The sequence below is a fragment of the Lynx canadensis genome, chromosome E1, assembly GCF_007474595.2.
Source record: "Lynx canadensis isolate LIC74 chromosome E1, mLynCan4.pri.v2, whole genome shotgun sequence".
NCBI lineage: Eukaryota > Metazoa > Chordata > Mammalia > Carnivora > Felidae > Lynx > Lynx canadensis.
In genome coordinates this window covers 22,789,248-22,804,076 of record NC_044316.2, presented here as the reverse complement: position 1 = coordinate 22,804,076, position 14,829 = coordinate 22,789,248, and the positions used below count along the sequence as shown (strand labels likewise).

General features: G+C 44.2%; 1 long non-coding RNA gene across 3 annotated transcripts in view; it reads right to left on the bottom strand.

Annotated features, from left to right (window-relative positions):
- Positions 1 to 14,829, bottom strand: part of LOC115500397 — a 91,526-nt gene that overhangs the window by 30,380 nt on the left and 46,317 nt on the right. For 2 of the 3 annotated variants that reach the window (XR_004342926.1, XR_003964524.1), the window contains 2 exons: positions 7,711 to 7,857; positions 4,028 to 4,165 (listed from right to left, as the gene is read on the bottom strand). This is a non-coding gene — a long non-coding RNA (uncharacterized LOC115500397). The remainder of the gene's footprint in view (positions 1 to 4,027; positions 4,166 to 7,710; positions 7,858 to 14,829) is intronic. The other variant, XR_003964525.1, reaches the window with a different exon arrangement.

Genomic DNA, 14,829 nt, shown 5'->3' with positions numbered 1-14,829 from the left:
AAAGGTACTGGATGGGTGGACTAGGAGTGGCAAACCCTTTGATGATGGCCTAGGCAGTCTCCACCCCCACTTTTACTCTAAAAAATGAGCTGGATTTTACCAAGATACTAGGTAATGAGTCAGGGGCCATCAGCCTGCTGCCTATTTTTGCAAATACAGTTTTATTGGAACACAGCCATGCCCATCTATTTACATATTGCCTGTGGCTGCTTTTGTTATATAAGTACAGAGCTGGACAGATGTGACAGAGACTTTGCATGGCTCACAAAGCTTAAAATATTTACTTTCTCGGATAAGATGATACCTATGTTGGTATGCAAGTGTCCTTAGACAACCAGCATCTAAGCTCCAGATGTTTTTCTCCCCAGCAAGACCAGTCCAGACAGCTCCAATTATGTATAAACAGCTGGTTCTCCCTGCCCCCTCCTAACTTCCTTATAAATTGGTGAAGGAACTCAGGAGCAGAATATCTTTCCAGGAACACTCTCCATGGTGTATCCAGTGGTGTGACTGGTCCAATAATGCTTCTCCATGGGACAAAGGGGTTGGGGGGGGGCTATAAGTTTTTTCTCCATAACCTAGCTTTGTGCCTGCATGATGTATTGCTGCACAATGTGTCTTTCCACCCCCTTACTCAACAATAAGGAAGGAAGAAATGAGTACATGGGTAAATGACCTGCAGGTGGCTCTAGTATCTCACCATCAGATGAGGAATTGGGATTTCACTGAGGGTTTTGGACTCCTTTTTGCTTTATGGAAGTTCATACATCAACATTTTTTTTAAATTTTTTTTTCAACGTTTATTTATTTTTGGGACAGAGAGAGACAGAGCATGAACGGGCGAGGGGCAGAGAGAGAGGGAGACACAGAATCGGAAACAGGCTCCAGGCTCTGAGCCATCAGCCCAGAGCCTGACGCGGGGCTCGAACTCACGGACCGCGAGATCGTGACCTGGCTGAAGTCGGACGCTTAACCGACTGCGCCACCCAGGCGCCCCAACATTTTTTTTTTTTGAGAAAAGCAGTGCAAACCAAATTTTCCATTATTTTCTTTTGCTGTTAGTTTATTTCATTACCAGTAGTGATAGGTAATTGTTTGCTTTTTCTGATATTTTTGATAGGCTCTTGTTAGCTTGGCAGGAATTTGGGTTCAAAGATCTCTTTACAAAGGGAAAGAACACTTGGAGCCAGTTTGGAAATCATAGCATGTTTCAGCTCAAAGTGGCAGACAAGAACTCCTCAATTTAGAATTTCTCCTATCCAAACCCCACTGAAATAATAATTTTGAAGAAATCAAAGAGTATGGCAGGAAGAAAGATGAATAGTCTAGGGTTTTCATCAAATTTCTTGAAGATGGAAAATGAATAGAGTGCCATGAACAGATCAAACATAGCAGAGGAGGCCAGAACCCTGGACACACACAGGAGGAACCAGGGGTGGAGGCACCGGGCTCTGGGCGGCAGGTGGGGACAGCAGGAGCCAGAGGAGGGTGGGAGTCCTGGAGATGGGTCAGTGAGCAGCTATGGGCAGATGCCTTTGTCCTACCTTTTCCCACCACTGGGACTTGCAGTGTCAAAGTAAAGACTTGCCCTAGACAAAGTTAAACAAGCAATCAAGACTTTATCTCTCTCTCTCTCTCCTCTCTCTCTCTCTCTCTCTCTCTCCTCAGAAAAAAATAAATAAACATTTAAAAAAACTAAAAAAAACTTAAGCGTCTGACTTCAGCTCACTTCATGAGTTTGAGCCCCGCGTCGGGCTCTGTGCTGAGAGCTCAGAGCCTGGAGCCTGCTTCAGATTCTGTGTGTGTCTCTCTCTTCCCCTCCCCCACTCATGCTCTCTCGCTCTCTCTCTCTCTCTCAAAAAAAATAAACATTAAAAATTAAAAAAAAGACTTTATTCAAGACTGTTACAATAGGGAGAGAGAATGAACTCAAGCCCAACTGAAACAAAGGGCAGGAGGATTCTGAAGCACTGGGGTGAGCTAAGAAAGTAGTGAAGGACCTTAGCAGGAAATGGATCTGTGGGATGCACCCAGTGCATGGAGTTGTTCCTGAATTTGTAAAGGTGCTTCTCTGTGATTAGTCAGTGTTTGCTAATTGACACCTATTGAAGTTAGGCTCCCACAGTCCCACAGAGACTGGGATTACAGGGGTGCTGTCTTCCTTGATGATTACCTTTCAAAGCAATGGTTTCTAAGTCCTTGAGACTTGGTCCTACCAGGATAGTAAAACTGACAAGATCCTGGGAGAAGATTTTTATATATTTCAAAGAGGCAGAGAATGATTTTACAGTTTCAAGTTTTCTAAAGTAAATGCTCTAAGAAGGAGAGGCCAGGGATTACAGGCAGAAAGAAACCTAAGATTTGGTAAAGCTGAGGATAGGATTAAGGTCATCTCAGGCACAGGCCAGAGTTTATCCCTAGGAATTGTACTAAACAGGGGTACCCTAGGTGGTTCAGTCGGTTAAGCGTTGGATTTCAGCTAGGTCATGAGATTGAGTCCTGTGTCAGGAAGCCTGCTTGGGATTCTCTCTCTCTCTTTCTCCCTCTCTCTCTCTCTCTGCCCCTCCCCTGCTCTCTCTCTCTCTTACTCAAAATAAACAAATAAACTTAAAAAAAAAAAGAAATTGGAGGGGCACCTGGGTGGCTCAGTTGGTTAAGCGTCTGACTTCGGCTCAGGTCATGATCTCACGGTTCATGAGTTCGAGTCCCACGTCGGGCTCTGTGAGTCTGGAGTCTGCTTCGGATTCTGTGTCTCCCTCTATCTGCTCCTCCCCTGATCATGCCGTGTCTATCTGTCTCTCTCTCTCTCAAAAATAAATAACAAACATTAAACAAATTAAAAAATAAAATAAATTGGAAACAATGCAGAACAGAAAGGGTATGCATCCAATGGAAAGTGGGAAGCAGTAAAATTCAACGCACTGGATTTCTATCCAGCCACTGCTGAGTTGTTTAAAAGAGGACAGATTGAGATTATCACACTTCATCATCCATGTACATTAAAATCCCACAAAGCATTATTTAGTGTTCAAGAATACACATCTCAACAAAGGTACACATTGAATACATCAGAACGAGTGCCCCTGGGCAAGGAGAGTGGGCACACACTTGTAGCGAGACAGGAAAGGGGAAACAAGCATGAGCAATGGAAATGTCAATGACAAAAGGCAAAGAAAGAGGCAGCTTTGCCAATAGTCTATTCTTGCTTTTTGGAAATCCAAACACAGAGGAATTTTATATTAATCCTTTACAAATACTGCTTTACTCATCAAGACATCTTGTAAGATAGGGGTTTATTGGCACATTTTACAGGTGTGAAAACAAGACTAAGAAAGGTAAACAGATTTGCCCAAGGTTACAAAGTTAATGATTTTAGCCAGAACATTCCCAGTGTGAGCATTGGAGTCAGACATTTTGATTTCATATGTGAACTTGGCCATGGACTCCATGTGACCCCAACAAGCTACTTGTCCTCGTTGACCTTCAGATTCCATACCTACAATAATAACATCTCCAGGTTTGCTTTGTGAATCGAATGAGATGTATATCTCCCCCCCTAGAACACAAAAATAAGTTTATCACTTCTCCTCTGTGCAGGGAAGTGTGTTTAGCTGAGCAAGAAAAGGTTCTTAGAGGAGATATGAGGTGGAGGGCAAGTTTTGTGTCTTTCTTTAGTAATAGGAAGAAGGTGAAAACCTCAATACCATGATAATACTTTTTGTAGCTCAGGTGCTATGGCTCCCTACATATTTCTATCAAAGGCATCTCCATCCACCCGACATTTGTGATGGGACCTGGGAGTCAACTTCTCTATCCCTCATCAACATGTAATCAATCCCCAAGTTGTCTGTTTTTCCAAAACGCATATATCAAATTCACCCATTTGTTCTTTCTGCACCACCTCTCACCTGACATATGGCATCACCTCTTGACTATATCCTTTCCGGTCCTTTCTCTGCAGAGTGATCTTTTTATAGACCATAATAGAACATATCACTCCCCTGCTTGAAACACTTTGGTTGCCTACCTTACACAATAGAAATGTAAAGTTTTTAATTATCCCCAGCTCTTTCCACCACGTGAGGATAGAAGAAGTCTGCAACCCAGAAGAAGAACCTCATCCAATCATGATGGCACATTGACCTCAGACTTCCAGGCTCCAGAACTGCAAACAATAAATTTCAATTGTGCATAAGCTACCCAGTCTGTGGTATTTCATTTTAGCAGTCCAAATAAACTTAGACATTCATTAATTAATAAAGATAAGAGTAAAACATTACAACTATTCCAGTTCAGAGGATTCAAAAAGGACCTTTCACACACAAAATGCAAAGAATTCCACACACACACACAAAATTACTAGAACTAATAGATGAATTCAGCCAAGTTGCAGGCTACAAGATCAATATGCAAAAATCAATTGTATTTCTGTAAACTAGCAATGAACAACCAAAAAGGAAATTAAGAAATAATTACATTTATAATAGTTTTGAAAAGAATAAAATACTTAAGAATAAATTCAACAAAAGAAATGCAACACTGTACATTGAAAACTACAAAATATCATTGAAAGAAATTAAAGAGCCAAATAAATGGAAAAATGTCTCATGTTCATGGACTAGGATAGGACACTTACTATTGTTAAGATAATAATACTTCCTCAAATGATCTACAGATCAATGTAATTTCTATCAAAATCCCAGCTAGCTTTTTTGAAGAGATTGACAAGCTGATCATAAAATTCATATGGAAATACAAGAGACCAAGAATACCAGGAAAACAAATCTTGAAAAAAAAAAGCTGGAGCACTCACAATTCTTGATCTCAAAATTTACAACAAAGCTACAGTAACCAAGACAGTATGGTCCTGGGATGAGGACAAAACACAGATGAATAAAATGGAATTGAAAGTCGAGAAATAAACCCTTATATTTATTGTCAACTGATTTTTTTTTAATTTTTTTTTTCAACGTTTATTTATTTTTGGGACAGAGAGAGACAGAGCATGAACGGGGGAGGGGCAGAGAGAGAGGGAGACGCAGAATCGGAAACAGGCTCCGGGCTCCGAGCCATCCGCCCAGAGCCCGACGCGGGGCTCGAACTCACGGACCGCGAGATCGTGACCTGAGCTGAAGTCGGCCGCTTAACCGACTGCGCCACCCAGGCGCCCCTTGTCAACTGATTTTTGACCCTGGTGCCAAAACAATTCAATGGAGAAAGATTAGTCTTTTCAGCAAAACGTGCTGGTATAACTGGGTTTATTCTTTCGCCCGTATGTGAAAGAATAAAGTTGGGCTCTTCCTTACACCATACACAGAAATTAATGCGATGGAGAATTCAAACACACACATTTATTAGTTGTCAGAAAAGCTGAAATAAATGTACAAAAGATGCAAATTTGACTAATATCCACAGGGCAATAATCAATTAAATTCCACCCAAAAAATTCATTTACATTTCTGTAGGTAATCATTTTTTTGCATCGCTGTTAGTTTTCTCTAACTTAAAGGGTCGAAAAATAATTCAAAGACAATGAAAGGGATGATTCCATATAGAATCAGATAACTCAAAAGAGTACCCCAGAGAGGATATCTAGTAATCTTTTTGGGGGAGGGGTAGTTCATTTCAAAATCTTTCACAAGTTTTCTCAAGATTCCTCTTGGAGGAACCTTGGTCCCTAGCTTATTCTCACTCTGCAGATGTTAGCTTAAATGGCAATTCCTAGGTAGACACCTCCCCTGATGCCCAAACCGATGCCTAAACTGGATTAGTTTAGGATTTCCAGTTGTTCTCTTAAAGAGTATCCTGGGATTTCCTTCAGATCACTTACCACATTTGTAATTAGAGACTTATTTGGGTAGTTGTTCGTTACTATCTACTACCATGAGAACATGTTTCTTTTTTGCTCACCTCTGTATTCTGTCTTTAATAGGGCCTTAATAGGTACACAATAACTGTTTGTAAATTTAATCAATCAACCAATCAATTCACCAGTCAATCAATCAGTGACGAATGCTACCCCAGCACCTTGTTGTCAACATAAACTAAGAATCACAATCTTGAGAGAAAAAAATAGGTTTTCAGTTTCAGGTTTACCTTAAATTTTGCTTCATGAGAATTTAATGTCTGATTCATAACAGAAAAGCAAAAGCTTATAAAATTTCTTGAAGATTTTGGGCTTTATATAGCTATTATTATATATATATATATATAATTACTTAATATTTAAATACTATTAGCAGAGGAGGGAAGGTTTATTTTTCTGATTTTTTGGCACTCTTTTCAATGGGAAACTTTAGGCTAATTTATTCATATAGGAAGAGAAAAGGCTTTTGGTGTAGCTACAATTAGTCTTAAAAACAAAGGAAACCATTCACAAATATTCATAGCAGCTTTTACTTGTAATATCCCCAAACTGGAAAAAACCCAAATGTCCTTCAATGGATGAATGCTAGGACTGCATCACATCTACACCATGGGATACTACTCAGCCAAAACAAGAAGCTAACTATTGATATTCACAATAACTTGGATGGAACTCAACAATTTTAGGCTAAGTGGAGGGGAAAAGCCAGTATCAGAGGTTACATACCATATGATTCCATTTACTTATCTCGAGGGGACAAATCCCAGTGATGGGAGAACAGATCACAGGGTTAAGGATGGGCAACGGCATGATGGGGTTATACCCCAATTGTGATGGTGCTTGTATGAATTTACGCATGTGACAAAATTCATAGAAGTACACACCAAGAAAAAACCACGAGTGCATGTAAGAAGTGCTGACATGTTCATAAGATCTCTTTAGTTAATAATACCATTCTACCGTCAATCTCCTAGTTCTGGGGTTGTACTAAAGTTTGGTAAGATGTCACTGGGTGGAGCTGGGGAAGGTTGCACAGGAACTCTCTGTACTGTTTTTGCCATTTCTATGTAAGTCTAAATTCATTTTAAAATAAAAAGTTAAGGGGCGCCTGGGTGGCTCAGTTGGTTAAGTGTCCAACTCTTGATTTTGGCTCAGGTCATGATCTCATGGTTGGTAACATAGAGCCCCACGTTGGGCTCTGTGCTGACAGCTCAGAGCCTGCTTAAGATTCTCTCTCCCTCTCCCTCTGCCCCTCCCTTGCTCGCTCTCTCTCTCTCTCTCTCTCTCTCAAAATAAATAATAAACATTTAAAAAATAAAATAGGGGTGCCTGGATGATTCAGTCAGTTGAGCATTCAGCTCTTGGTTTCATTTTGGCTCAGGTCATGATCTCACAGTTCGTGGGTTCGAGCCCCCATCAGGGATTCTCTCCCTCTCTCTCCCCTCTCTCTCTCCTTTCCCCTACTCGTGCTGTCTCTGTCTCTCTCAAAATAACTTTAAAAATAAATAAATAAATAAATAAAAAGTTGAAGTAAAGCAGATTCTTTGTGTCCTGAAAAAATTATTTCTCTCATCACTACTATAACTTAAACTGTGTTATGGTCTCCAAAATCAGTGGTTGGAGCCACAGAATTGTTCTTTCACATCCGGCAGCTTCTCGGCTCCTTGTGTGAGGCTCAAGAGGGCTGAGACAGGGCTAAGAAGCACCGTGAGCAGAGTGGAGCCTCCTGTGAATAAGGCAATGGAAAGGCTCCTTCTCCGGCTGTTCTCCCGACAACGTTCAGGAGAGAGGCTCTGGGGGAAGTACAGGGAAAGGCTTGGTGCATGGGGAAGTAGTTATCTTACCACAGTTGGCTCGGCGTGGGACAGGCTTGGTGGGCGTTCTGCATTAGCACAGCATTTCCAGGAACAGGCTAGTTGGTTTGCAGAGGTGGCACAGCAGGCAGGAGCGACCCCATCCTAGGCCTACACATTTATTCCAACAAGACAAAACTACCAAATTGGAGAGAAATCATCAAGCTCCTTTTCACAGGTTGTGGAAGCTCATTCAGAGAGGTTCAACGACACTTGTAGCAAAACAAGTTAGTAATGTTAGTTTTGAGCTTTGGAATCGACATTCTGGAGGGATGCTATTCCCTTGTCACCTGTCCCTCACTGCCAATATGGCATTCAAGGACATTTTGTAAATTCCAACCCCAACTAAAGTTAAACCAGGTGCAGGGACTGTGCAGTATTGCCCTCTGTGTGTCCAGAGAGTCACCATACTCTTTCTAACTCGGGAGGCAGGGGAGTCTATTCTATAAGAGTCCTCCTCCCCCTGTGAATCTTGCCTCGTTGTCAAGGGGAAAGGCCCAGAGTCTAAGATTCAAACTCATCGCTCCTCTCTAGATCCTGAGGTTTGGCTTTTGCTCTACAGCTTTGCAGTAAAGCAAAAGCAATAATCTGACCACGTATCTTGAGGTTTATGTAACTGGAAGGACACAATTATCGAAAAGTCAGGAAACACCAATTCCCCAGGCAGGGATGGGCTGGTGAGTCTGGGACTCTTGTTCCTCTTTGAGCCTCCAGGGATCCAAAGACAGGAAGTGCTGTGGCAAATATAGGGGGAAGGGAGGGGCGGTAAGGAAATGTTGGTGAGAAGCGGACAGGTCTGCTTAAGGGTGTTTAGGTGGTGCTGAGGCCCACGTGAGCCCAAAGAAGGGTCTCAGGGACCTTGAAGGGGCTTCCCAGGAGCAGCCCACGAGGAGGTACCTGCGAACCACTGGGAAGCATTTGGCATCAGTCTCTCCCAGGAAGAGACAAATGTCCCATGATATACATAGATCAGAGCCCCTGTGCATGTGTCACGGATACCTTGAATGGGGACAACTTTGGGGAGCAACTACACAGCAGTCTCTTGCTCAGTCTTGAATTCCAAGGGCTAGTCTGTCCTCAGCTCCTGGATAAAACTCACAGCAGTCCCCATGATTTTCCTAGTTGCTCTCAAATAAGACCAACCATTCTGCAGTCTCTTAAGTCACAAAACACAGTGTCAATTAAATAAATGAATAAAATTTACAATCCCATGTAAAGAAAGTTCCACGTCAATCTCACCTCAGTGAGCACCTTGCAGGCAGAAAGCCTGTAGTCGGGGCCAGAGGGCTTTCCCCACCCAGCCCTTGTGCTTCCCCAGCTGGAAGATAGAAAGGTAAGGCCTTGTATGGCCCCTTTTATATCAGATGCCCAGAACAGGCAAATCTCTGGAGACAGAAAGTTAGATTAGTGGTTGCCAGGAGCTGCGGGGAGGGGAAAATGCAGGTGAGTGCTAATGGGCCTAGGGTTTATTTGGGGGGGGGGGTGAAGGGACCAGTGATCCACCAGAAATGGTATAAAGACTATTTCAAAGTGAAAACATCTGAGCTACAACAGACGCGGGAAGAATCTTATCTGAATGTCCCTTACTGACTAAAGCGGACCTTTATCAGAGTCAGCTGCCACCAACCCCACCCCAAGGTCATTAAAAAAAAAAAAACTGTGGAGGGGCACTGGGTGGCTCAGTCCATTATGCATCTGACTCTTGGTTTTGGCTCAGGTCATGATCTCACAGTTTATGAGTTCAAGCCTCACAATGGGCTCTGCACTGACAGCTCAAAGCCTGCTTAGGATTCTCTCTCTCTCTCTCTCTCTCTCTCTGCCCCTCTCCTGCTTGCTCTCTCTCAAGAATAAGTAAACTTAAAAAATTTTTTTAATAAAAATTTTTTAAAACCTGCGTAAATGAGCCTCATCAGAACCTTCCATCCCTAGAAGCGCTAACCTTCCCATCCCCCTTCAGCTGGTATATAAACATTTACCCCTAGCTGTGTGGGGGAGCTTCTCTCTAGATACAGCACTCCCATGGGTGCAATAAACTTTTCCCCCTGATAATCTGTCTTTTGTCAATTAGGTCACAGACTCCTGATCACCAGACCTAAGTCGGTAGAGAACAAGTTTTTATTCCCAAGAGTGGCGATTAAAATGTCCAGGAATTAGATAGTGGTGATGGTTTCACGACCCTGTGAATAAAAACCACTGGATTTAAAAGGGTAAATTTTAACTCAATAGAAATGAAGTGAGGGGAACTAGAAAGTTCCTACTTGATCGGTCTGTCCCGGACATCTAGCTGTGATGCTCTGGACTTGGCAGGAATTTGAAGCTGACCCTTTCTCTTACAATGCCCACCACCCACCCACTTACGGCTGGTACCTGTCAGCCCTGAGAAAGACAGTGTTAACTCCTTCTCTCTGCAGACGGCTGTTCTTCCTTCCAGGTGGTCCCCTTGGACAGGACCTCAGATGACCTGCACTGGCCCCTCCTCTGGCTCAAGGCTTATGCCTGCCTGGCCCATGGGAAACCCACACTCCTTGCCCTGAGCAAACCATCCAATGCAACAGCTCTCCCTCTGTACCACCCTCAAAGCAGCTGGCCAGACCATCTCTCTTCCTTCAGATTTTCTAGACCCGAGTCAGACAGCTGTTCACTGCATCCCCCAAACTGCTGAGTCACCTGGTTGAAGCCCCTCTTTCTAACATTAGGTGTAGAGAAAAAAACACTTCCAGCCTGCCCTGTGAGAAGTAGAATTTACTGCATTACCACACAACCTCTTGAAACCTTCTTCTACCCCTTTCCACCCCCCCCAACTTTGATACTTTCAATGTGAGTTCAAAGGTTAAAAGTTACAATGAACCTTCTTTGTGATCTGTATCAAGGTGGTATTGTGCCCATATGAGTGATATTTACCATATTTTTCCACATGTCTTTTGGAAAGAGGAGGGAAGTTGCCAATCTGGTAAAGGGGGAAATCAGGAAACCAGTAGAATCTGTCTCTGTGTCCCTCAGCTTCCCTCATTAGGCCTCTTTAGGGGATCCCCACTGCCCCCCAGTCCTTAGTTGCTCAGTGTCCTCAATTGTATTCTCCTCAGGTGCCATCCTAAAATCAGCTCTCAGGGTCTCTTTTCATACTAAAGTGTGAATGACTAACCAAGGCTTTAACAGGTTTTGAAAGGCCAGAACCAAAACTCAGGAATCAGACATGAGGTGTGGAAACAGCTGGTGGCTTCTGGGATTTGGGGCCACCCAAGCTTTCCAGCAAGGATGGAAGGGGGGCAGGGGAGAATGGGGCAGTAAGCTCTTGGGCACAGGTAAAGGTCTGATGTTTCAGGGCCAAATAGGGAATAGGGCTTGGGAAGGCAGGAAGGCAGTCAGGGATGCTAATAGAAACCTGAGACTTGTAATCCTACAGACAGCCCATTGCCACCTGGCCCACCCGGGACAGAGGACAGCAGAGTCACAGGAGGGAGAAAAGGCACTTAGATTTGTGGAGTACAAAGCCGCAGCTGAGAGTGGCTGTTCCCACTGGGTATCTGCGTGATGAGCTCTGAGGGAACAGAGACATGGATCTTGCCTCTCCAGGAATGTGGAACCACTCCTCCTCCAGACCTCCTCATCGCATAAGAAGTATCTATCTGGTCCCCAACCCCCACCCGATTTTGGCAATGAGGTAGGGTCCCACCCAGTATCCCCCATCATTAAGACCCTGTCCTGTCTATTCCCATGGATGCAACTGAGCCCAGCCCTGATCATTTCCCACTGGAGGACTGTGATAGCAATGGCCTTGTCACTGGTTTGTTCACCCTGAACCCATTCTTCAGAGACTATCAGAGTGAGCTCACCGAAGTGTAAAATCCATCATGCTTTCTCTGCCTAAAACACACCAAAATCTTCCCACTGGCCTCAGAATAAACCTCATATCCACAACATGGCCTATTTGCCCTGTGCAATCTAACACCAGTCTGCCTCTCCAGCCCCATCAGGTACTCCTTTCCCCAGCCATACTCAGTCTGTGACATATGCTAGGACTTTGCACCTCAGGACATTTGCATAAGCTATTTCCCTTACTTGTATTTCTCTTTTCCTTGCTTTTCAACCTAGTTAACGTTGCTCATTTTTTAGCTCTAAGTTCATAAGTTCTCTTCTTAGAGAAGCAATATATTCCTTTCAAAGTGTTGGTTATTACAATGTGTAAGTATATGTCTATTTGTGTGATTATTTATTTAACATAGGTCTCCAGGAGAACAGGGACATGATCTTTTGGCCCTCCGTGGTATTCTTGGTGCCTAGCAGAAGGCTGAACACACAGTGGGCACTTAGTTAATACTGAGCCTGGGTGTCTCAGTCTGTTAATGGATGGATGGGTGGGTGAATATTCTAACAGGAAGCTTCCACTAATTTTTCTTTTGCCTCAGGTTCCAGTGTGCTGTAGCACAGCACTGTTAATAATCCTGTCTTTATTCAAAACTGATTTTGTATTCGCTGTGGATTCTTTGGCAAATTCATTTTTAAAATATCTTATTAAAATATTATTTATCTCGGGGCACTGGGGTGGCACAGTCAGTTACACATTCGACTCTTGGGTTTGGCTTACATCAGGATCTCACAGTTCGTGGGTTCAAGCCCCGCATTGGGCTCCGTGCTGACAGCTAGGAGCCTGGAGCCTGCTTCAGATTCTGTGTCTCTCTCTCTCTCTCTCTCTCTCTCTCTCTCTCTCTCTGCCCTTCCCCGCTTGCACTCTGTCTCTCTCTCAAAAATAAACAAACATTAAAAAATTTTTAATATTACTTATCTTGATGTATCGAATTTTCTTGGTGCCCTCTTTTGTGCCCAAAACCAGCGCTCCACTCACCACACCCTAGTTATCCCTGCCCATAGTAAGGAATTAATAAATGGCAACTATTGTTAAAATAACTACTACTGTATAGATAAGACATAAGAGGACAATTATAGGCTTTAGAGTCAGACAGATTTAGGTTCCTGGCTTATTCATTGATCGAGCAATCATTCATTTGTTTATACACCTGGTCAATGATTTCGTTCAGAGCCTCTTCTGTGCCACCCGTTTTCCAAACATGCTTTCAGGGAGCTTCCATTCTGGATGCTCTGTCACTGACCAGCTTGTGACCTTCCATGAGCCGTTTACACTTCCAAAGGCTCATCAGCCCCTTTGTCTGTAACAGGGTAATACTGGTAACATCTGCCTGTATTGTGCAAAGGTTGGGAATTTTAGCAATTAGTTATGTCAATAGACATGGACCAACACCTGATACCCAATGCAATGCCCCATCTGGTGTGATTCAGTTTCAAGGACAGAGGCCCACCAAGGGTAAGTGTCCTCTCTAGGGCCACACAGCTTTCAGAAGCAGAAACAAAGACAAACCTGGTCTTCCTGCTTCATGGTGAATGCTTTGCTGCGCTGGGTGGATACAGACAAACCTCCCCTTCCCAACCCAGCATCTTCCTGAGGCCTGGAGGGATTGGGAAATGGTAGTGACTGCTTCCTTGTGCATGGAGGACAGGTCTGCCCTGTTGTGGCCTGCCCTGGGTGCCCACAGAGGCATAGTCCAGCCTTTGGGAGGGTCTGAGGGAAGGAGTGGTCAGGAGGGGTTAGTGCAGAAGGAAGAGAGGTATTAGAAAAAGACTAATTTAGGGGCTCCTGGGTGGCTCAGTCGGTTGAGCATCCGACTTCGGCTCAGATCATGATCTCACAGTTCTCATGAGCTCGAGCCCCACATGGGGCTCTCTGCTGTCAGCACAGAGCCCAGTTCAGATCTTTCCACCACCCGCTCTGCACCTCCCCCTGGTTCTCTCTCTCTCTCTGTCTCTCAAAAATAAATAAACTTAAAAAAAAAAGAACAAGATAAACTTAAAAATATAAGGAGGAATAGGCATCCAGAAGGGGGCCAGGCCATCCCCTCTCCATGGTATGCTGCTGTCTCCTCCTTCCTCCATCCCCATGCTGTCACAAACAGAGAAGCAGGTCCAGGTCTCCTAGTGGACGTGGCCCAGCCTCACACCACCCTTCTCTGGGCAGAAGCAAAGGTTGCACCTATGGTCTCTCTTCTGTCTCTCAGAAAATCCCACATGGTCTGTGACACGTTCTTTTAAGACCTGTCCTTTCTGCCTTGAAGCAGTTAACCTTCCGTGGTGATAAGAAGCCAGCAAGGCTTGAGTGGGTACTTTCCAGGGGGAGGCGTAGACTTCTGAACACCTGCCAAGTATACAGACACAGGGAGAGGCTGTGGCCTTCTGGCCTGGGCTGGACCCACAGGGAGATGGGTGTGGGTGCCTATCCCAGTGGGTAGAGAGGGCCTGAGTCTGGGAGGGAGAAGATGAAGAGGGAGTCAGCTGAGGGGCACACGAATCACTGAGAAAGACACTGTCTGGGGTCCTGGGGAATAGAGGACAATCCCTCAGAAAGGAGACTGGCCCTAATCTAGAAGTTTACAGGATTCCATGAGGAGGATAGCTGAAGGGAGGTTTCACTCCTAATCCTCTGCCTCTCACCTCTCAGTTTCATCATCCAAAAGAGCCAATGCTTGTGTGCCAACCCAGGGCTGCCTGGGTGTGAGAATACGCCCACTGACCCAATCAAAGGAGGGACACAGAGACTCAGAGCACAGTGAAGCAAGGCTTTAATCAACGTTCTTGCAAGAGCCAGTGTCTGATGGATAGGCACACCAGGGGCGGTTACAGCAGGCAATTTATCTCCTAGCATGCAAGTCCCTCTCCTGGTTCCTCATTGGCTGAGTATACAGAGGCAAGTCCCTCCCCTGGTTCCTCATTGGCTGGGTATACAGAGGCTACATCCTTACCCAAAGTTGCCTATGCCCATATAAGGCAAAAAGCAGTCTGACTGGAACAAATGTACATTTCTTGTGGTGACACAGAGACTTCAGTTCTTTGGCCCATGCTCATTGCAAAGCCTGCAAAAATCAGCCTGAGAAACAGAAAGGGGAAGAAGAACCAAGAAGCAAAGTGTCTAAGGGTTTGGGACTCCATTGGTGGGGGGGGAGGGTTGGGTTCGTACATATTTCCAATAGGTTATAAACCTATTTTAACAAGACAGCACAGCTTTTATTTGGTATTTCTGAAAATGAATCATCTCACTTCTCA